Below are 23,799 nucleotides of genomic sequence, written 5' to 3'. Positions count from 1 at the left end.
CAGCCTCTGCACTGGGAACTCTCACTGTGGCTTACGTTTCGTAAAGGAACCAAGCTCAGACTGAGTAAGTAAACCTCAATCCTCCGTTAATAACCCTTTTAATACTGAAACTTTCTAAAACACAAATGCTGAAATGCTGCAGGTGTTAGTGGGGAGCTGCAGTGAATGAAATGGTTGATTGTGGAGCCCTGTGTCTAACAGGGTGTCCAGCTGTATTTCTGTAGTCCTATTGCCCCGCTTAAGCAGCAAGATATAAGTCAGTAAGTTTTCCTCACTGTGTGGAGGAGCTCTGTCCATTTGCAGCCTGTGGTCCCATTCCTGCAGCATGGAGTGAAATCAGTGAGTAGCCTCCTGCCAGTCTCAGTGTGACAGACACGGGCAGAGTTTGATGTGAGCTCTGGCTCCCTGTCCCAGTCTCTGATCTCACTGACCTCAGCAGCAGCAGCAGCAGCAGCAGCACAGTGAGACACCGAGCTCCCACCTCCCCCAGCTTTAACTCTGCTCAATCACACAATCACAGAATTGCTACAGTGCACACGGAGGCCGTTCCGCCCATCCTGTCTGGACTGGCTCTCCGAATGAGCAATTCACTGAGTGTCATTCTCCTGCCTTCTCCCTGTCACCCTGCACATTGTTCCTTTTCAAATAACATTCTCATTCCCTTCGGAATGTTTCAATTGAAGCTGCCTCCACCACACTCTCAGACAGTGCATTCCACACCTTAACCACCCATTGGCTGAAAATGTTTTCCCTCATCTCAGTTTTGTTTCTTTTACCAATTATTTCCAATGCATGGCCTCTCCCTCTCAATTCTTTCTCAGGTGGGAACATTTTCTCCTGGTTTACTCTGTTCAGACCCCTCCTGATTTTGAATTTCTCGATCAAATCTCCTCTCTGCCTTCTCTTCTCTGAGGAAGACAGTCCCAACTTCTTCAGTCTATCTTCATAACTAACATTCCTCATCCTCGATGGGTCAGATAGCCCACTCCTGCTCCTATTTCTAATGTTCTTATTATCTTATCTTCCTTTGTGAAAGACACACATCAGATTTCCACTTAACACTTTGTGGCTGTACCTTCCCAGTCTTATTCCCAACACTCCGTGCAGTCCCATCCTTACACAGTGACCCTGATTTAGAACTTATTACTCGCTCTCCCTCACTCTGAAACTGGGTCAAAAGTTCTATTCCTTATTCTGGTGCTATCTATCTCTCCCAGGATTCTGTGCACCTCTGTGTTCCTCTCTGGTATTACCTCCTGGATCCCACAGCCACCCAAGATAGTTTAAACCCTCTCCAACAGCACGACTACATCACCCCAAAGGAACTCAGTCCCAGGTCTGTTCAGGAGCAACCCGTCTGGTCTGTACATGTCCATCTCCCCCCAAAGCCAGTCCCAATGTTAACATAATCGAAAGCCCTTCCTCCTGGACTGTCTTTTCAGTTCCACAGTCACCTGTGCTATCCTCCTCTTTCTATTCTCACTTGAGTGGGGCACTGGGGGTAATCTTGGAGATTCCTACTTTTGAGCTCCTGCTGCAAATTCCCTCTGGAATTCCTAAATTCTGACCGCAAGACTACATCCCTTTTCTCCCTCTGTCACTGGGACCGATGTGGACCATGACTGCTGACTGTTCCCTGTCTCCCCTCAGGGTGCTCTGCAGCTGCTCAGTGACAGCCTTGACCCTGGCACCAGGGAGACACCACACCATCCTGGATTCCCATCTGCAGCTGCAGAAACACCTATCGATTGCCCTCACTCTCAACTCTCCTCTCACTATCGCTCTTCCAGTCTTCCTTGTGCCCCCCTGTACAGCTGAGCCCCCCGTGGTGCCAGGGACTTGGCTCTGGCTGCACTCCCCAGATGAACCATCATTCTGATCAGGATTCCAAACTGAATCCTGGTTGGAGAGTGGGATGCACTCACGGGATTCCTGTACTAGCTGCCTGATCCTTTTGGACTGTCTGCTGCTCCCCCCTTCCCTCTCTCCTTGCACACTCTGAAGCTGCAGAGTGACCACATCTAGAAACATGCTCTCCACGTAGCTCTCAGCCTCACGGACGCTCCGCACTGACACCAGCTGCTGCTCAAGCTCCAAAACCCCGAGTTCCAACTACAGTCACTGACCACACTTCCTGTGCTCATGGTATTCCAGGAAGCAGGACAAACAGTTCCCTCATGCAGCCTGATACACACTCTCACCACTCCCTGATTATCTTTTGTCAAAGTTCTTTTGAGAAACAGCGACAGCAGGGCTCACCATCCAGTACTTTCAATGTCCATAGAATCATAGAATTCCTACAGTATGGAAACAGGCCATTTGGTCCAACAAGTCCACACTGACCCTCCTAACAGTAACCCACCCAGACCCATTCCCCTACCTTTTTAACCTACATTTACTCCTGACTAATGTACCTAACCTACACTATGGGCAATTGAGCATGGCCAATTCACCGAACCTGCACAGCTTTGGACTGTGGGAGGAAACCAGAGCACCCGGAGGAAACCCACGCAGTCACAGGGAGAACATGCAAACTCCACACAGACAGTCGCCTGAGGCTAGAATCAACCCTGGGTCCATAGCGCTGTGAGGCAGCAGGGCTAACCACTAAGTGACCGTACTTCCAGTTTTCCAGGGTTTCAAGGAACCTCTACATAAACCCAAAATACTTAAGATATAGGAGCAGAATTGGGCCAGTCAGAATAGAGTCTGCTCTGCCATTTGATCTTGTGTGATGTGTTCCTCAACCCCATTCTCCTGCATTCTCCTTTTAATGTTTGATCTCCTTACTGATCAAGAATGTATCTGTCTCTGTTTTAAATACTCTCAACACCGTGGCCTCCATAGACCTCTGTGACAATGAGTTCCGCAGATTCACCACCCTGTGGCTGAAGAAATGCCTCCTTATCTCAGTTCTGACGGATCATTCTTCACTCTGAGGCTGTGCCTTCGGGCCCTAGTTTCTTCTACTCGTGGAAACACCTTCTCCATGTTCTCCAGTTTCTCAATATTCTGTAGTTTCAATAAGATTCCCCCCTCATCTTTCTAAACACAATTGTATACAGATCCAGAATCCTCAAACACTCTTTATATGGCACCACCGTCATTCCCAGGATCATTCTTATTCTTTCTCACTTTATCCTCTGGACCCTCTCCAATGACAGCACATCCTTCCTTAATAAGGAGCCCAAAATTCCAAATCTGGTCTGATCAGAGACTTATACAAACTCAGCAGTACACCTCTGACGTTAAAGTTAATGCTAACATTGTAATTGCCTTTCAAACTGCCAATGGTGAACCTGCACGTTAACCTTCAGAGAAACCTGAGCAAGGACTCCCAAATCTCTTTGTGCTTCAGATTTCTGAAATCTTTCCTCACTTAGAAAACAGTCTGTGTCTCTATTCTTCCCACCAAAGTATCTAGCCTCACAAGTTCCCACACTGTACTCCACCTGACACTTCTTTGCACATTCTCCTAGCCTGACAAAGTCCTTCTGCAATCTCCCCCACTCCCTCAACTCCACTCGTCTTTTCACCAATTTTTGTGTCATCTACAAACTTATCAACAATATCTTGGTGAATGATAGGGCCTTAAGAAATATAGTGGAACAGAGGGACCTTAGAATTCAGGTAAGCAGTTCTCTGAAAATGGAGTCACAGTAAATAGAGCAGAGAAGAGAGCTTTTTCTACAGTGCCCTTCATCAGTCAAGGCATTGACTACAGACGTTGGGAAGTTATGTCGCAGTTATACAGGACATTGGTGAAGCCACACTTGGAGTATTGTGTTAACCTTGTTACAGGAAGGATGTTATTAAACTGAAAAGAGTGCAGAAGAAATTTGCAAGGATGTTGCCAGGATCCAATGGTTTGGGTTAAAGGGAGAGTACATTTTTCTTTAGAGTGTAGGAGGCTGAGGGAGGACCTCATAAGATCATGAGAGGCATGGATAGGGTGAATTCACTCAGTCTTTTCCCCAGGGTTTGCAAATATGGACTGGAGCGCATCAGTTTAAGGTTAGGGGGAAAGAATAAAAGAGAACCTGAGGGGCAACCTTTTTACACAGAGGGGTGATGGCATATGGAATGAGCTGCCAGTGGAAGTGGTTGAGGTGGGTACATTAATAACATTTAAAAGGCATTTGGACAAATACAGCAAAGGAAAGGATTCAGAAGGATATGGGCCAAGTGCAGGATTAGCGTAAATGGACATTTTGGTTGGCATGGACTAGTTTGGTCCAAATGGTCTGTCTCCATGCTGTAGGACTCTATGACATTGTTATGGACCAGGCCAGACCCTTAAGAATACAGCCCAGACCTTACCTTTTCGAATTGTGTTAAGCAAATGTAACCTGGATAGTCCAGGATTGATTCAACTGGCCAAACCACTCAGCTTGAAGGAAAAGAGAATTTATTTACACACAATCAAAAGAAAACAGACTTTAGAATAACTTAACTATTTGAAAACCCAACTGACGAGAAAATGTAACTTGACAAAGAGCTGTTCCAATTTGCTGCAACAGCCTTGGCAAAAAGGTAAATATAAACACAGGGGTTCTTACAGGAGAGGAATTTCAGACAGAGTCCACTGGAAAATGTTGAATTGGGGAACCTTTCTCACCAGCAGCTGTCTTTATCCAGGAGCTTCCAACCGACTGTTTGTCAAAAACAGCAAACTGGAAGAACTGGCCACTCTCCTTTTATTGGACAAGTATTTAATATAAAACCTAAAAGCCTTTTCCCTGACTGCTGCCTTAGGCAGTATCTGTTAGCCATGAACAAAGTCCCTAACCCAGACAAATTGGAACCTCTGCCTTTACAACCCCTCTTGAAAAAAAATCCAAGGACAACTCAACCTTGTGAAATGAGCAGCATTGTCACACCACTGTGAAAGCTGATTTAAAGCACCGATGCACTTCTTCCACCATTTCTTTGTTCCCCATTACTACTTCTGCCTTTTCCAGTGGTACAATTTCTATTATTGACTCCCTCTTGCCTTTCATATATCTAAAGAAAACCTCTTGCAATATTCTTTTATGTTACTAGCTCGCTTACCCTTATATTTTATTTACACACCCACCCTTACTTTTTTTTAGTTACTCTCTGCTGTTTTTAAAGGCTTCCCAATCCTCTGGCTTCCCAATAATCTCCACCACATTGCATGTTTTTTCTTTTGCTTTTATGCTGGCCCTGACTTCCCTCATCAGCCATGGTTGCCTTGGCCTCCACTCAGTATCTTTCTTCTTCCTTGGGTTGAATTCCTGCTCTGCCTCCCAAATTACCCCCAGAAACTCCTGCCATTGCTGCTCCATTCTCTCTTATGCTCAGCTTCCCTTCTTATCAACTCTGGCCAGCTCCTCCCTCATGTCTTTATAGTTACCTTAAGTTAATTGCATTACCGGTACAACTGACTCCAGATTCTCTGTCACAAACTGCAGGGTGAATTCTGTCATATTACAGTCAATGCCCCCAAGGGATTCCTTCACCCTAAGTTCCCTAATCAGGTCTGCTTCATTACACATCATCCAATCCAGAATTGCCTATTCCATAGTGAACTCTACCACAAGCCGCTCCAAAAACCATCTCGTAGACATTCCATTAATTTCTTCCCTTGAGATCCCCAAACAACTTAATTTTCCAGTCTACCTGCATATTGAAGTCCCTCATGACTATTGTAGCAGGGCCTTTATTACATCCTTCTCTATCTCCTGATTTATTTTCTTCCTCATATCCTGACAACTGCTGGGGGGTCCTGTGCAAAGTTCTCATCATGCTCCTTCTCCCTTGCGACTCCTCAACTCCACCCACACAGATTGAATGCATTCCAACTCTAAATCCCTTCTTGTGATTGATCTTATTTCATTTCTTACCAAGAAGGTAACCCCACCCCCATCTGCCCATCAGCATGTCCTGTCAATCGGATGTGCATCCTTGAGTATTTCATTCCCAGCTCTCAACCCCTTACAGCCACATCTCTGAGATACTCAAAACATCATACCTGCCAATTCGAATCTGCGCTACAAGCTCATTTACCTCATTTCGGATACTCCCTGCATTCAGGTACAACACCCTCAGTCCTGCATTGACTGCCCTCCTTTTCATAGTTGTCCCCTTATGCACTATGCCGAAAATTAATTTTCTGACCCTTTCCATAATCTATGTCCTATTCATTATTCTGGGAACTTTATTAATCTCTAACCCCTCTAACCCTGCCCCCAATTCATTTCAATCTCTCCCCATGGTTATTGCCCTCTGTGCTGATGGAAATCAGTCCTTCCTACCCACTCGATCCAGACCCCTCATCATTTTACACACCTTGATCAAATCTCCCTTCAGCCTCCTGTGTTCCAAAGAAACCAGTCCTAGCCAACCAATCATTCCTCAAAGCTAATACTCCTCATCCCTGACAAAATCCTCCACTGTCCCCATCTCTAGGGGGATCACATCCTTCCTGCAATGTGGTGACCAGAACTGCACACAGTTCTCTCACTATGCTCTAACTGGGCTTCATTTGAGGTCAGAAGTCACACGACACCAGGTTATAGTCCAGCAGGCTTATTTCAAATCACAAGCTTTCAGAGCACTGTTCCTTCAGCACTGAAGTCGCTTCACCTGAAGAAGGAGCAGCGTTTCAAAAGCTCGTGATTTTAAATTAACCTGTTGGACTGTAACCTGGTGTAATGTGACTCCTGAACATGTCCACCCCAGTCGGACACCAGAGCCTCCACATCATATCGATAGTTTCACATTTTTGCTGAGACTCTCCCTTTGGGAATGCCACTCTTACTCTTTTGGGAAAAGATTCTGAATGATCTCTGTCTCTGTCTCATCCTTGGAGGCCTCCCACTGCCCTGTCACTGATCTCCCATCAAGTCGATGGTTCCAGTACTCTTTTACCAAATTACCACACAGTTTGGTAAAATGGGTTGTTCCCAAATGAAAACTTTTACACTTGCTCCATGGTTCTCCATTTCCATCCCTACTCTTAATCTCACTGAGTTCCGATCACTGTCACTAAAATGCTCCCACATTGATAGCCCTTTCAGGTGCCCACATTCATTCCTTAAATGATGGTCCAGGACTGTCCCTTCTCTTTCTGCTGCGTCACCATCACCTTCTCAGGGACAGTTAGGGATGGGCAGCAACTGGCTCTGCCAGTGCCATACACGTCCCTAAAAGCAATTTTTAAAATGCCAGTGCTTTTGTCAGGTATGCTAGGTACTGGATACAAATGTTCAAATGTTTTACCAGTTAATGTTCAGAGAGTTGATGTACCTTCAAAAGGCAGGGATTAAAATTGTTTCTCTTGTCTTTCAGGCCGTGAGAACTCTCAGCCCAAGCTGACCCTGCTGCCCCCCTCCCCGGAGCAGGTCAATGCCAAGGGCACTGCCACCCTGGTGTGCCTTGCCAATCACTTCTATCCCGATGAGCTGGAGGTGCAGTGGAAGAAGGACGGTGCAGTCATTTCGGACGGGGTTCAGACCAGCAACTACCTGCGAGCTTCGGACAGCACCTACAGTGTCAGCAGCCTGCTGACCCTCTCTGGGTCTGACTGGGAGTCCAACGCTCGCTTCTCCTGTGCCCTCACCCACGTGACCCTCCCCTCTCCCCTCAGCAAGAGCATCAGGAGATCAGAGTGCGTGTAGAGTGTTGGAGACAGTCCACAGAGGAGATACAACTTTAAATAGAACAGGGCTGAGCTGGCAGGACAAAGGTCATTGTCAGCACTGAATTTCAACTTTCTTCCTTCTCAGGACTGGCTTGGAGACACTTCTGAGCTTCAGGGGTTAAGGCAGGTCATTGGGATAGTGTAGAGAAAACCTTACTCTTTATCTAGCCCCATGCTTCCCCTGACTTGGATGTGTTTGATGGGGACAGTGTTGACTTGCGATGTCAAATAAAACCTCTCGAAGATGCTAAAGACTGTCAGCTGTGCAAAAACAATGTGAACCTCAGAAGTCTCTGTTTCAGTAAAACAGACCTCCTTCCTGCTCAGCCACCAGTTCCAATTTAAGGTTTTGTCACTGTTTAAAGGGACAGGATTCTCATGTTATTGAGAAAATCTCCACACGTGTTTTCCTCAAGCTCCATTGTGGCTGTGAATTTGTGCAACTTCCTCTGTCTGGGCTGTTAATTGCTGACTGTTTTCTGTCAATGTCAATCTGGAAAAGGGAATAAAGATGAACAAGATTCAGTCTCTGTCTCATGAGTGCTTTGGAAATGGCCACAGCTGAGTCCTCAGGGATAGGTGTATGAAGTGAAAAGCCCCACCCCGCAGGTATGGAGCAGGAAGAGGAGAATAGAGGGGGCAATGGGGAACACAATAATCTGATGGGAATTCCCCTGAACACCAACATATCCTTTCAGCACAGCAAGATCCTGAGCCAAGCAGTTCAGTTCGCAATTTGACCAGCAGGATCTTGCGACCCAGAATAACGATACCACAGGGTTTGCAAAGTAAATATTCCTTGCAGCATTTGATTTGTATTTGGAGAGAATGTGCAAAATCCACAGAGATATTTTCCTGAGGCAGGGATCGAACCCAGGTCCCTGGAACTATGAGGCAGCAGTGCTAACCACTGAGCCACCATGTCACCCCCTATACTGACTTGATCCATCCCTGGTACAAAATATTCTGATGGTAATTCCCCCTTCACACCATCCCATCCATCAGGGACAGCAAGATCCTGAGCCAAGCAATTCAGATCAGGGCCACTTGGGACACTCTATTGATCAATATCATCAGCAGAGCCTTGGAACTCAGAATAACAATTGCACAGGGTTTGGGTAATAAATATTCCATAAATTAGACCTGAGTTTTCTTTACTCTTCAAATGAGATGGAATTGCCCCGTGTGTCCCTGGAGTCAGATTGAGAATGTTAAATCTGGGAGTCACCGCTGGGGAGGACAGTCAATGATAAACTGGTTCCACTTTCTGCTTTAATATTCTGTAGCCCCTGGGCCATCTCAGTGACAACCATCCAGGGCTCAGGGTGGATTCCAGAGCAGCTCATTGTCCTGACTGTTGTGTTCCTCAGTCCACATGTGGCTCCAGCAATCTCACTCCATGGTTCTCGTATCAGTGGGAACCATGGGGCTGAAATCTTACGCAAACAGAATCTCACACAGTGGGGAGGCTGCTGGTGGCTCAGAAACCCCTTGGACTCAGTCCCAGATTCCATCGTGACTCTTTCATTCAAACACAACATTAGCACACTGACACCACATTCAGAGGGCAATCCTGAGATGGGGCAAGTTTGGTTCTTGATTCCAATGTAGGGAAATGGGGGCTGGCTGTGAAATGTCTAGTCTGAAACTGGTGGGGGTACTTTATATTGAAGAATGGAAACTGATATCAGGATAAAGTCAGGTTTTGATGGGAGTGAGGAATATCTCAGTGATCTGTCTCCAGAATCCACAGACTACACACATCCTTCTGTCAGACCCTGAAGGCTGAGAAAGCAGCTCATTGACATCCAATATTTCTCCAACCTTCCCAGAAAAGGTGAAATATTCTCTGTCTGAGTGATTCCCTGGGGCAGGGCATTTTAAAAAAGGCTGTGGGAAGGGAACTGTTGACTCTCAATGACAAAGCCAATGGAAGGATGTGGAACTGGCTCTGTGAAATGTTAGGGCACAGAGGTGACACCAGAAGCAATTCAATGTTGTCACTCTCTCCTTTGGTAATAATTGGTTTTCCCTCACAATGTGCTCTCTTGTATTCGATCCACTTGTCCTTCTTGCTTTCCTTCTTTTGACTTGAGTCTGTGGGTAGTTCCATCAAAAGTCAATCTCCTCACACTCATCCAGGCCCTTGAAGAGATTGGTTAGAGAAGACTGGATTACAACAAGTGTCACAGGTATTTCATATGTTACCTCATTGAATCAAACCATTGAGCCCATTAATCTTCAAACCAGATTCCAGCATTAAAGTCACATTTGTTGGTTGTAAAAGTAATGTATTTCTCAGGCTGAAAGAAGGAAGCTTCAGACTGAGAAATGAGCAAGCTTAACCCAGATCCTGAGCATTGGCAAGTGGAACTAGATTGCGGTGGGATATCTGGTCAGCGTGGACGAGTTGGACCGAAGGTTCTGTCTCCGTGCTGTACATCTCTATGACTCTAATAGCACAACAGAACAAAGTGATATCAATTAGTACCAGTATAAATACAGGGCAGCCTATATCCTGCAGTTGGCACTCAGTGCAGCTGACACAGAGGGGGATGCTGGGAAGTTTGGTCAATGTGGGAGTTCGGTGAACTGATTGTCACTTCAGCTGATGAGAGCCTGCACATGCACTTGGTTTGAAAATAGCAAATTAATAAACAAGGGGACAGGAGTCTGTTGACCAGATCAGCTGGGAAGAGCTTTGTGTAAGGAACCATATAAATAGTCTGCTTAGGAAACCCCCATTAGGGAAATTCAAGAAATGAAAAGCACTGAAACATTGATCCAGAGACTGAGGACAATTACTAGTTGAATGAAAGAATTGATTTCTTTCATTTGTAAGTAGAATCAGCATTTGTTCATTAAACTGAAATGATTCAGGGTAAATACATCTGTAGTGACTGTATAAAACTACAGCAACTCCCACTCAGTGGTTTGGATTGGAAACTGAGTTGTAAGAATCCTGATACATCAGGGAGGGGCAGAGATACCAGGAGTCTTTGTTCCAGATGGAAGGTGTAAGCCTCAGGACTGGGCAGTCCAATTCCATGTTAGTAAGGGGCAGGAAGGTATGACCCAAGAGGGGGTCAGATAAGGGTTTGGAGAATACAGTGGGACAGGAAAACCCCCCACTCTTCAAAACTCCAGTGAGAACAAGGCCAGCCTTTCCAATCCTTCCTCATCACACAGCCCACTCATTCCAGGGATCAATCGGGTAAAACCCCTCTGAAACACTTCCAATGGATTTATATTCTTTCTGCAATTAGGAGACCAAAAGTTCATACAAACATTGAGATGTCCAGGAAGAACTGAAACATCACATTCTCGCTTTCAGATCCCTAATCACACCTGCTCTTACTCTTCACCAGCCTTGTTACTGTCCATTTCTCATTGTCATGTACACAGTGGCACTGAGCTGCCTTCTTGAACCGCTGCAGTCTGTGTGCTGGAGGTAGACACACAATGTCCTGAGGAAGGGAATTCCAGGATTCTGACCCAGTGAAAATGTAGGAACAGCGATATATTTCCATGTCAGACGGCTGAATGGCTTGGAGGGGAACTTGCAAAGAGCGGTGTTCCTGTGTATCTGCTACCATGTCCTTCTTGATGGAAGTGGTCATGGGTTTGGAAGGTGCTCTCTCAGGATCTTTGCTGAATCTCTGCAATGTATCTTGTAGATAGTGCACACAACTGTTACTGAGGGTCAGTGTGGAGGCAATGGATATTTGTGGATGTGGTACCAACCAAGCCGGCTGAAATTTGATAAACAAGATGTAAAAAAACAAAATAACAGAAAACAGTTTAGAATTAAATAAAATCATCAAAAACTGTGGTGTCTTTTTGATAAAACATCACTGAATCCAAAACATTATTCCCTCCTCTCTCTGAAGCGGCTCCACCTGTTCCCTTTCTCCAGCATCTTGTTTTATTTGAGATTTGCAGTATTTTACTCTTGTATCTGTTTTAATGCCATTGGTTATAAGAGAAGCATTGGTCAGCACACTGGGGAGATTTTCCCTGAGATGGTCACAAATCCCTTATATTTACATCGACCTGAGAGGGCAGTGGTTTAACCGATCATCCAGCAGATGGCGTCTTTGCCTTTGCCAGCCTCAGAATAGTGCTCCAGTGTCTGGAGTGGGGCTTGAAACCTGCAGGTTCAGGTGACGGTGTTATCACTGAGGCCGTCTATTCTTTCCAGGGATGTGGGTGTCACTGGCAAGACCATCATTTTTTCTCCATCCCTAACTGCCCTGAAACTGAGTGGCTTGCTCGGCCTTTCAAATGGCAGGTAAAGGTGAGCCACATTGCTGGAGTCCTGGCAGAGTCAGACATCTACAACAGGTCCACAAGAACAAGGCCCTTTGGCCCAATGAGCCTAAGCCAGTCAAATAACCACCTCACTATCCTAATTCCATGTTCTAGTACTTGGCCCTGTACACCTTGGCATCACAGCTGCACATCGAAATACTTCCTGTTATGGGAGAGCTTCTGCTTCAGCCATTCTTACAGAAAGCGAGTTACAAATTACCACCACCTTCTGCACGAAAGTGTGTTTCCTCATATTCCCTCTTAATCTTCAACCATTTCCCTTAAATCTATGCCCCCGGTCATTGATCATAAAATAACTCCACATCATCAAGTCACCCTTTATTTACACATCAACCGTCCTTGACTGTAATGTTAGAGTTAGGCACCAGAGGCACAGGGTCCCTCACACTCAACCTGTTTGATGTCAGTAAGTAATCTCCCTGTTATATCCTTGTAAAGAGTTGAGCTTTTCTTGTCAAATTCCTTTGGGATTTTTTAATGGCACGGAATCTCCCACACACTCCCATCTCTCTTGATGCTCACCCTTGTCTGGTTAATTCTTCCCATTTCCTTCTCTTCTTTCAGTTCATTCCATTTCAGTAAAGTCTGTGATATTTCTACGGAGGATGTGTACTTGAAACTGCCATAGAGAAGCTCCTATGAAGAAGCACTTCAATAGAAGGAAGGCTGATATTTGCAGGAAGCCTGGACTGTGCCCTTGAGTACCTTTTCCACACATTTCCATGTGATCTGTCAGCCTTCTTCAACTCTTCCCATTTCCTCCAAATCCAGTGGGTGGCCATGGGTCCCAGCTATGTCTGCTTGTTGTCGGCTACATCAAACAACACCTCACCAGTACATGCACAGGCACCGTTTCCCAAACCTTCCGCCATTACATCAGTGACTGCATCAGTGCTGCATCCTGCACCCAGGCTGAACTGGAGCAGTTCATTGACTTTGCTAACAACTTCCAACCTGCCCTTAAATTCACGTAGTCTATCTTGGACAAATCCTTCTCCTTCACTTGACCGCCCCATTTCCATCTCCGGTGACAGTCGAGCAACAGACATTTACTGTAAACCCACAGACTCACACAACTACCTGGACAACACCTTCTCCCAACCAGTATCCTGCAAGAACACCATCCCTTTTTCCCAATTCTTCCATCTCCGTCACATCTGCTCGAACGAGGAGATGCTCCACTCCCAAGTGTCCCAGATGTCCACCTATTTTGAACAATGTTCTTTTCCCACTTCTGCCATCCAGACAGCCCTCCACCGTACCCCCTCCATTCTCTGCTCCCCAAATCTAAACACCCCCCTCCAAAATGCAGGGGGGTGTTCACCTTATGCCCCACCAATCTCCACATCCAACGTATCATCCTCAAACAATTCTGCCAACTCCAGCTAGACCCCACCACCAAGAACATCTTCCCCTCCCCACCCCTCTCTGCCTTCCATAAGGACTGTTCCCTTTGCCAATCCTTGGTTTTCACCACTCTTCACACCTACTCCCCCAACAAAACCCTGGTACCTTCCCCTGCAACCGTAAAAGATGCAAAACCTGCCAACACACCACGCCTGTCATTTCCATGCAGGACCCCAGTCCTTCCAGGTCAGACAGAGGTTCACCTGCCTCTCCTCCAACCTAGTTTATTGTACCCAGTGCACCCGTTGTGGTCTTCTCTGCATCGGTGAGACCAAACATAAACTAAGGGCATGTTTTTCTGAGCATCTCAGCCATGCTCACAAAGGCTGACCTGGCCTCCCAGTCACTGCCTATTTCAATTCCCCTTCCTATTCCCTCTCTGACATGACCATCCTCTGCCTCCTCCATTGCCACAAGAAATCAGACTGCAAGTTGGAGGAACAAATAATTATCTTTTGCCTGGGGTAGCTTAAACCCAGAGGAATCAACATTGAGTTCTCCAATTTCAAAAAGCCTCCCTTTCCCAACTTTCAACTCCCTTTCCTGTCCCCCTCCTCCATTCTATTCCACTTACGCACCCTCCCTTCCAGCCACCAAATGGATTCATTCCTCCCATCGACCAACCACTTCAAACCCTCTACCTGTGTTCATCATTCAATACCGACCACTCCACCATTCCCCTCCACCCGCCCAAACAACTGATCCCACCTTGATTTGCAGCTCCCCCACCCCCATTTGCAGTTCTGAAGAAGAGTTATACCCGAAATGTTGACTTCTCCACCTCCAGATTCTGCCTGACTTGCTGTGTTCTTCCAGCCTCCTGCAAGTCTCCATCCCAGCCTGATAACCATCTCGGACATTGGAAGGAAATGCCCAGGGAGCAGGTTAACATGGTGCAAAAAGCCTTTCAGCTGAAGCTTCAGTGTTTGCATTCAGTCTGGATTTTCACTTGCTCATTGCTCCCCTTTTACATGAGAATGGAGAGAGAACTCTTGTTGGTGCAGTGTTTTTTTTAATCGTCCCAAGATATTTAAAGCTGCGTGTGCAGTGCAATCCCCTTCACAAGACAAAATGCTGAGGTCCCAAAATCAGCAAATGAATGATGAGACAAATCTGTTTTGGTGGCATTAGATGAATATTGAGCAGGATACCCGAGGGAATCTCTTCAGAATGGGATCTTGTCGAGCCCCCTGAGATGGGAGGGATTGGGGTCTGGGTGGTGCTGGTGGGGCTTTAAATGAACATCCCATACATAACATGGTGCAAGAGTTCACCGCAGCCTCAGCCTGGATTCTGTGCTCTTGTTTCTGAGGTGGCTTTCAATCCAGTGACCATTTTGACTCTGAAGCAGGAGCATTGCCCATGGAGCCAAGGTCAGTAACAATGTAAACTGTGTAGCTCTGAAAGCCTAAGTCTGTATTTCAGCTCAGAAGGATATCAGTTCATTCATCAAATCTGTTTCTGCCCCTCTGCAGACTGACGGTGCCTTTCCAACACTCTCACGTTTTCCCATGTGCCACAGCTCATTCGCCTGAGGGATAGTTCACTCGGAGTCGAAAAGTGTGGTGCTGGAAAAGCACAGCAGGTCAGGCAGTTGCGCTCAGGCTGAGGACATGACCTTGTCCCTCTGTCAGATCCTCTTTGAGACACTCCTGGCTCACCACCGCCCTCTCCAGGACAGTTAGGGAAGGGCAACAGCAAGGATGGAGACTGGCACACGTAGCCGCAAGTGCTGTTCTGTGCAGTTTGGGGGCCATTTGTTCGGTCTTTGAGTGTAATTCATTTTGTGCCTGATTCCGGTGTCAATCCGAAGGACACTCCACCTTTCAGTCTGACAAACCAGGGTCACCCATGTCATGGCACTGCTTCTGGCCGAAGCTCCAGTCTTTCAAGAGATGAATTCAAGACTCAGCAGTTTGGTCATTTTAATTTTACATCATTTCTCCTGATTTCTCCTGGGATGGGCAGGCGTTGCCTTTCCCTAATTATCCTGGAGAGGGCGGTGATGAGCCATGTAATATCTGGGAAGGGAGGCGCTGGAATCTGTACAAAAAAAGACATGAAAATCAATGTGACGTTCACAAATGTTCTATCGGGGAGGGAGCCCGGTCTGTGACTCCTGCCCCACTGTGACATGATCCATTTTTAATGACCCATGATCTGGCTCAGCAAAGAACTTAGTCCAAGCAACTGGGGGTGGGCAATAATTATGAAGCTCGCCAATGATGAAGCAGAAATAATAATGAGAAGGATTAATGCAGCTCCTTGCTGTCTGCCTTTTAACCTCTGAGCCACCACACTCTCACCTTTCTGGGTCTCTAATCCTCTAACATTAATTCATTAGAGTGTGGGAATATATGAAGAGGTTTTATTTTGAACTATAGGTCTCTTTTCTCCGTGACTCTCTCCTTTTCAACCCCCTACAACCCTGTCACCAGATGCTTGTGCTGACAGCCTTGTTGTGCAGACTAAAAGCTCTCGGTGTTCTCTGAGGCCTCACTGCCTTGTGTCTGTCTCCACTGCAACATAAGACAAATGACGTGTTTCTAAAACCCTGTTAAAATTAAAAGCCAGCAAAGAAACAGACTGCAACAAGAGTTGGGTTGGTCTTGTTCAAGAAAATAATTTTCATTTTAAAATTATATTTTTGTCGGTGAGTGACAAAGGGAAGATGGGGGTCCAGGATTACTGCAGCCTCTGCCAGAACATAGGACCCAGGAGCAGGAGCAGGCCTTTTGGGAGCTGCTCTGCCAATGAAGAAGATCACTGCTTATGGTCTCACCTGCACTTTCTGCTTCCCCACCCCCTCCCATTATCCTTAATTGCCTTGTTCATCAAAAACTCTGTCTACCGCAATCTTGAGCCAACTCTATGAGTGAACCTCCATTCCCATGTAGAGAAGAGACTTCCACAGACTGTCAACCCTCAGCAAGAAAACCCCTCCTTCCTTTTCAATGGGAGACAGCTTTGTGTTAAACCGGCCCTCCAGTTCTCATCTGCCCGATAACAGGAACCACCCTCTCAGTATCCAGCCTGTCATGTCACCTTCAGATCAGAAACTATTAATGAGAGAGAGCAGGTTACATCAGCGAGACTTTTCCCCAGAGATGATGAACAATGTTGATGTAAATTGCTTTCCCCAGTGCCAGAGTCCAGAACAAGAGGGTTGTTAAAATTGTAATTCAGACCATTTCAGGAAAAATTCCTTCCGACAGAGTGATGGAAATCTGGAACCCTCAATCCAAAATAAAAAGCTGTTGAGGTTGGGTTTCAATGTTCATTTTCTCAGGGCAGTACGGTTTACAGGACAAAGGGAGAATGTATTCCAGGTCAGCCGTGGCCTGATTAACTGGGAACTGGGTCAAAGCAACTGATTGGTCATTCCCACTGGAATCCACTGGAATGACTACTGGTGTGTTTGCAGCTAATGGAAGGAGTCATTACCCATAGTCTTCAGCAGCTGTGCAAGTCCTCCATAGTAACTAGAAAGCAGCTGTTTCACTGTGCCCAAACAATACAACGTCAGAGGACACACAACACCAGGTTCTAGCCCAATAGATTCATTTGAAATCACAAGCTTCCGAAGCGCTGCTCCTTCATCAGGTGTACCCCAGTCCACCATCGGCATCCCCACATTACAGAACAGTCCAAATAAACTGGGGCTCTGCGAGGATCTAACCGGCTGAATCTGTACAAACGAGGAGAGAGAGTACATCTTTTGAACCAGGATACCTAATTGCACCACAATGAAAATGCTCTGCATGCTATGATATATCAAAAAGAAGTACTTTGGTGTAACTTTTGATTGTCCTCACAGTGTGCTGTTTTATTCATGAGGTGATACACAGAGAGTATGTCAGCAATGGGTGGCAAAAAGTATATTTCCTCCTCTAGCCCCTTTCCAAAACACCCTCTCCATCTTGCTTTAATCCTTATTGACTCTTCTACAATTGTCCCTGTTCCCTCACTCCGTCCTGGTCCCAGAGGAACATATGGCCAGACTTCATGACCCCACTCTGTCTTAAGTTTCATGTGTAGTGTGTTGGAGCTTGGGTTCCTGCCTCAGGCCCAGGTGTAGGGGCCTGTTCAACAATCTGCACATTGTCCTTTTTCTCTTTCTGAATGAACTGGATCAAGTTGCAGTAACGATCTGGCAACAAGGTGTTTTGTCTAAAATGTTCCCAGCACTGGGTACAGAACTGGCTGAGTCAGAGGAGACAGAGGGTAGTGATGGAAGGATGGATTTCAGAATGGAGGGCTGTGTCTTGTGGGGTTTCACAGGGATCAATGATGGGACCTTTGCTGTTCATGGTCTACATAAGTGATTTGGATGAAAACATGGCTAGTCTAATTGATGAGTTTGTGGATGTCACAAAGATTGCTGGAGTTGCAGTTAATGATCAGATTATCAGAGGGTACAGCAGGACATAGATCAATTGGATGCATGGATAGAAAATGGCAGATGAAGTTTAATCCAGATAAATGTGAAATGATGCATTTTGAAAGATGAAGCATGTGGCAGAATACCTGCACAGTGAATGGCAGAATCCTTTGGAGTATTGATATGCAGGGGGATCTGGGTGTACATGTTCACAGATCACTGAAGGTAGCAGCACCTAAGGTAGTAAAAAAGGCCAATGGCACGCTTGGCTACATTGGGAGGAGCACTGAGTATTTGGATAGACAAGTTATACTGCAGCTTTACTGAACTTTAGTTTGGCCACACTTGGAACATTTGCATACAGTTCTGGTCACCACATGACCAGAAGGATGTGGCTGCTTTGGAGAGGGTACAGAAAAGATTTACCATGAATGCTGTCTGATATGGAGGGTTTTAGTTATGAAGAAAGGTTGGATAGACTGGATTTGTTTTCATTGGAATGCAGGATGTTGAGGGGCAACCTAATAGAAGTTTATAAAATTGTGAATGTCATGGAGAGAGTGGAAAATATGAGGCTTTTCCCCAGAGTAGAGGGGTCAGTTACTAGTGGACACAGGTTCAAGTTGGGGGATGGGCGGGGAACTGGTGGGTGTTTAAAACAGATGTGTGAGGTAAGTATTTCACACAAATGATAGTGAGGGGCTGGAACACACTGCCAGTGGAGGTGGTGGAAGCAGACACAATAGCAGCATTCAAAAAATACCTGGATGAATACATGGATAGGAAGGGAATAGAGGGATATGAATCCTGTAGGTGAATACAGTTTCAGTGAGGAAGGGCAAAATGTGTTGGCACAGGCTGGGAGGGCCGAAGGGCTTGTTCCTGTGCTGTATTGTTCCTTGTTCTTTGATCCCTGCTGTTGAATTGGATTCTCGGGAGCCAGCTCCGTATGAAGAGCCTGTTCTCATTCTTTTGTTGGAGTTCATGGGGCAGCTGCTGCTTCCTTGCTACGTCACTGATCAAACCAACAATGCGGAAAGCCTCTTGATATTTTAAATACACTGTCTGCAGGAAAATGTTTGGCCGAGGTTTTAATATTGTTTAATAAGATAATGACATCAATACACCAGTGTTGTTTACGGCTGGGAACATTTAACATCATAGTCCTTGTTTTAAATGGACTCTCACTCATGATAATACAGTTTTCAATGTTTCTCTCCCTTTACGTGTTATGTAGAAATTTGCCAACATGTTTTGGTGAGGACAGTGCATCTTCATTGGAGGATTGGAAGATGATATCTTCAGGACACATGGACTAAACAACCCCACCACCCTGTGGCCGACCATTTCAACTCCCCCTCCCACTTGCGAAGGATATGCAAGTCCCTAGGCCTCCTCCACCGCCAAATTGAAGCCATCTAACAACTGGGGGAAGAACACCACATCTTCCAACTTGAGACCCTCCAATGACACTGAATCAATGTTATAGAGTCATAGAGATGTACAGCATGGAAACAGACCCTTCGGCTGGTAGGGGAGGCAACATAATGGACCACTCGGTTATCCTCAATCCCTCCCCCATCTCCCAAACTCTCCAATCTGGCCTTCCCCCTCATGACTCGCAGCTGTGCCTTCAGTCTCCCAGGCCCTCAGCATGGGGATTTCCTCCAAAAACCCCTCTCACTTCTTAGAATGAGCTCTTTGTCTCTTTTTGGTCACCATCACAAACACCGTATATCCCCACCTTTTGAATGGTTACTATATTAAAGATGCTATATTTATACAAGTTGTTGTTGTTGATATTACTGACCAGGAGTTATTTATTGAACAGGTTTCACCGATATAAGAGGAAAGGGAATGACCACAGCTGTAGAGGGATGATCATTTTCAGCCAACTGTACCACTAACACCAGCTCACCAAATGTCCTTAAAATAGTTCCTTCCAAACCCACGACCGCTTCAGTCTGGAACGACAAGGGCAGCAGATATATGGGAACACCAATCCCTGGAAGTTCCATGCAAGCCACTCACCATCCTGACTTTGAACTGTTCCTTCACTGCCACTGGGTCAAAATCCTGGAATTTCCCCTCTAAGGGCTTCATGAGTCTATCTACAGCACATAAATGCAACGGTTCAAGAAAGCAACTCAGCACCAACTTCACCAGGGCAACTAGGGATAGGTAATAAATGCTGGCCCATTCAGTGCACCCCACATCCACGAAGGAATTTTAAGAAGCCCATTTCCTTTGACATCTCCCTTCCACCCAGCCTCATACTCAGGCCTCATTGGCTGCTTGGGTTTCACTTGCCATTCCATCCTATTCTCCACTCCGCGTCCTATCCCTGAGATCCTTGTCAATAGTTCACTGTTATTGAGGGAGCCTGCTGAGAGTGGGCTGTCACAGTTCCCACATTACAACAATGACTAGACTTTGGAAGTATTCCATTAGCTGTAAAATATCTTTGAACATCCTGAGCTCATGAACGGTGTAACAGAAGTGCAATTCTCTCTCCTTTTTGTTTCCTCTCCATGCCTTCCCATCTGTCTCCCCACAACATCCCTCCCTTGTTTAAAATCTAGAATGAAGTATGAATCTCTGGGAGAACTTAATCTGTGGCAACATTGAGAGTAACAACAACCACCTCCTTGGTGGGCTTTGAGTGTGAAGGTCAATAACACTCTCACTGGGACTTGATCTGGGCTGTCTCCAGTCAGTCAGTGTTACTGTTCTGGGGCCAGACATTACTGACCAACCTTAGACCCTGTGATCTGATTGAGATGATGAATACCCTGCACTGGGCTTTAACACACTGTTACCACAGCACAGAGTGAAATCATGTAGCGCTGGAAAAGCACGGCTGGTCAGGCAGTATCCCTGGCACAGGAGAGTCGGCGTTTTGAGCATAAGCGCTTCATCAGGAATAGGGAGGAGGGAGTGAGGAGTCGGAGAGATAAATGGGAGGGATTTGAGGCTGGGGGGAAGGTCGTGAAGATTGCAATAGGTACGTGGAGGTGGGGGGTGACAGTGATAGGTCAGAGTGAAGGGTGGAGTGGATAGGTGGGAAGGAAGATGGACCGGTAGGACAGTTCAAGAGGGTGGTGCTGAGTTGGAGGGTTAAGCTGGGGGGAGTGGAGATGAGGAAACAAGTAACATTAACATTCAGAGTATTGAGTACAGGAGTTGGGAGGTCATGTTGCGGCTGTACAGGACATTGGTTAGGCCACTGTTGGAATATTGCATGCAATTCTGGTCTCCTTCCTATTGGAAAGATGTTGTGAAACTTGAAAGGGTTCAGAAAAGATTTACAAGGATGTTGCCAGGGTTGGAGGATCTGAGCTACAGGGAGAGGCTGAACAGGCTGGGGCTGTTTTCCCTGGAGCGTCGGAGGCTGAGGGGTGACCTTATAGAGGTTTACAAAATTATGAGGGGCATAGATAGGATAAATAGACAACGTCTTTTCCCTGGGGTCGGGGAGTCCAGAATTAGAGGGCATAGGTTTAGGGCGAGAGGAGAAAGATATAAAAGAGACCTAAGGGGCAACATTTTCATGCAGAGGGTGGTACGTATGGAATGAGCTGCCAGAGGATGTGGTGGAGGCTGGTACAATTGCAACATTTAAGAGGCGTTTGGATGGGTATATGAATAAGAATGGGTTTGGAGGGATATGGGCCAGGTACTGGCAGGTGGGACTAGATTGGGTTGGGATGTCTGGTCAGCATGGACGGGTTGGACCGAAGGGTCTGTTTCCATGCTGTACATCTCTATGACTCTATAACATTGATTCAGTGTCATTGGAGGGTCTCAAGTTGGAAGATGTGGTGTTCTTCCCCCAGTTGTTAGATGGCTTCAATTTGGAGGAGGCCTAGGGACTTGCATATCCTTCGCAAGTGGGAGGGGGAGTTGAAATGGTCGGCCACAGGGTGGTGGGGTTGTTTAGTCCATGTGTCCTGAAGATATCATCTTCCAATCCTCCAATGAAGATGCACTGTTCTCACCAAAACATGTTGGCAAATTTCTACATAACACGTAAAGGGAGAGAAACATTGAAAGCTGTATTATCATGAGTGAGAGTCCATTTAAAACAAGGACTATGATGCTAAATGTTCCCAGCCGTAAACAACACTGGTATATTGATGTCATTATCTTATTAAACAATATTAAAACCTCGGCCAAACATTTTCCTGCAGACAGTGTATTTAAAATATCAAGAGGCTTTCCGCATTGTTGGTTTGATCAGTGACGTAGCAAGGAAGCAGCAGCTGCCCCATGAACTCCAACAAAAGAATGAGAACAGGCTCTTCATACGGAGCTGGCTCCTGAGAATCCAATTCAACAGCAGGGATCAAAGAACAAGGAACAATACAGCACAGGAACAGGCCCTTCAGCCCTCCCAGCCTGTGCTATCACATTTTGCCGTTCTATACTGAAACTGTCTTCACCTACAGGATTCATATCCCTCTATTCCCTTCCTATTCATGCATTAGTGCAGGTATTTTTTGAATACTACTATTGTGTCTGCTTCCACCCCCTCCTCTCGCAGTGTGTTCCAGATACTCAACTCCCTTTGTGTGAAATACTTGGTTTGTACATCTCTTTACAATTAATTCCCCCCAAACCCCTGCACCTTGAACCTGTGGCCCCTAGTATTTGACCCCTCCACCCTGGGAAAAAGCCTCATATTTTCCACTCTGCCAATCCCATTCACAAATCTGTAAACTTCTATCAGGACGCACCTCATTTTCCTGCATTCCAGTGAAAACAAACTCAGTCTCTCCAACTTTTCTTCAGAACTACAATCCCCCCCCCCTCCATATCAGACAATATCCTGGTAAACATTTTCTGCACCGTCTTCAAAACATCCACATCCTTCTTTTTGGACTGTATGCAGTTGTATGCAACCAGAACTGTATGCCATATTCCAAGTATGGCCAAACTAAAGTTCTATAAAGCTGCAGCATAACTTGTCTATCCTTATACTCAATGCCCCTTCCAATGAAGGCAAGCAGGCCATAAGCCTTTTTTACAACCTTACCTCCCTGTGCTGGCACCTTCAGTGATCTGTGAACATACACACCCAGATCCCTCTGCATATCAATACTCCAAAGGATTCTACCATTCACTGTATAATTCCCACCTTTCAAAATGCATCACCTTTCAAAATGCATCACCTCACATTTGTCTGGATTAAACTACCTCTGCCATTTTTCTGTCCAAGTATCCAACTGATCTCTATCCTGCCATATCCTAGATAATCCTTCTCATTATCTGAAATTCTACCAATCTTTGTATCAATTGTAAACTTACTAATTAGATCAGCTACGCTTTCTTCCAAATCATTTATGTAGACCATATACAGCAGAGTTCCCTGTGGAACACCACGAGTCACAGCCCTCCATTCTGAAAACCATCCTTCCATCACTGCCCTCTGTCTCCTGTGACTAAGCCAGTTCTGTATTTAATGCTGGGAACATTTTAGACAAGACACCTTGTTGCCAGCTCGTTACTGCAACTTGATCCAGTTCATTCAGAAAGAGAAAAAGGACAATGTGCAGATTGTTGAACAGGCCCCTGCACCTGGGCCTGAGGCAGGAGCCCAAGCTCCAACACACTGGCTTCACTTCACACCAACCTTCACACAGTGCGGGGTCATGAACTCCGGCCATCAACTCCACTGGGACTGGGACTGGGACGGAGTGAGGGAGCAGGGGCAATGTCTAAGAGTCAGTAAGGAGTAGAGCAAGATGGAAAGAGTGTGTTAGGAAGTGTTTAATGGAGGAAACATACTTTGTGATACCCAATACTGACACAGTCTCCGTGTATCACAGAATGAACAAAACAGCACTTGTTTTGAAGACAATCAAAAGTCACACCAAAGTACTTCTTTTTGATATACCATAGCATGCAGAGCATTTTCATTGTGTTGCGATAAGTATCCTGGTCTGAAAGCTGTTCTCTCTCTCACCTTGTTTCTGCAGATGGAGCCAATTAGATCCTCGCAGAGCCCCAGTTT

At 45.9% G+C, this 23,799-nt stretch overlaps 1 long non-coding RNA gene and 1 pseudogene across 1 annotated transcript; both read left to right on the top strand.

The window, feature by feature from the left end:
- The window catches only part of LOC148149291 (centrosome-associated protein 350-like), a 629,436-nt pseudogene that overhangs the window by 217,315 nt on the left and 388,322 nt on the right, over positions 1–23,799 (top strand).
- On the top strand, positions 32–8,192 carry LOC148149293 (uncharacterized). Its single transcript, XR_015758087.1, has 2 exons — positions 32–64; positions 7,315–8,192. It is a non-coding gene; the product is annotated as an uncharacterized LOC148149293 (long non-coding RNA).

This window comes from Chiloscyllium plagiosum, unplaced genomic scaffold (genome assembly GCF_037043375.1).
Source record: "Chiloscyllium plagiosum isolate Xiang-an unplaced genomic scaffold, Cpla_swu_hap1 HiC_scaffold_9, whole genome shotgun sequence".
Taxonomy (NCBI): Eukaryota; Metazoa; Chordata; class Chondrichthyes; order Orectolobiformes; family Hemiscylliidae; genus Chiloscyllium; species Chiloscyllium plagiosum.
The sequence above is the reverse complement of the archived record's forward strand: the minus strand, read 5'-3'. Positions and strand labels throughout refer to the sequence as shown.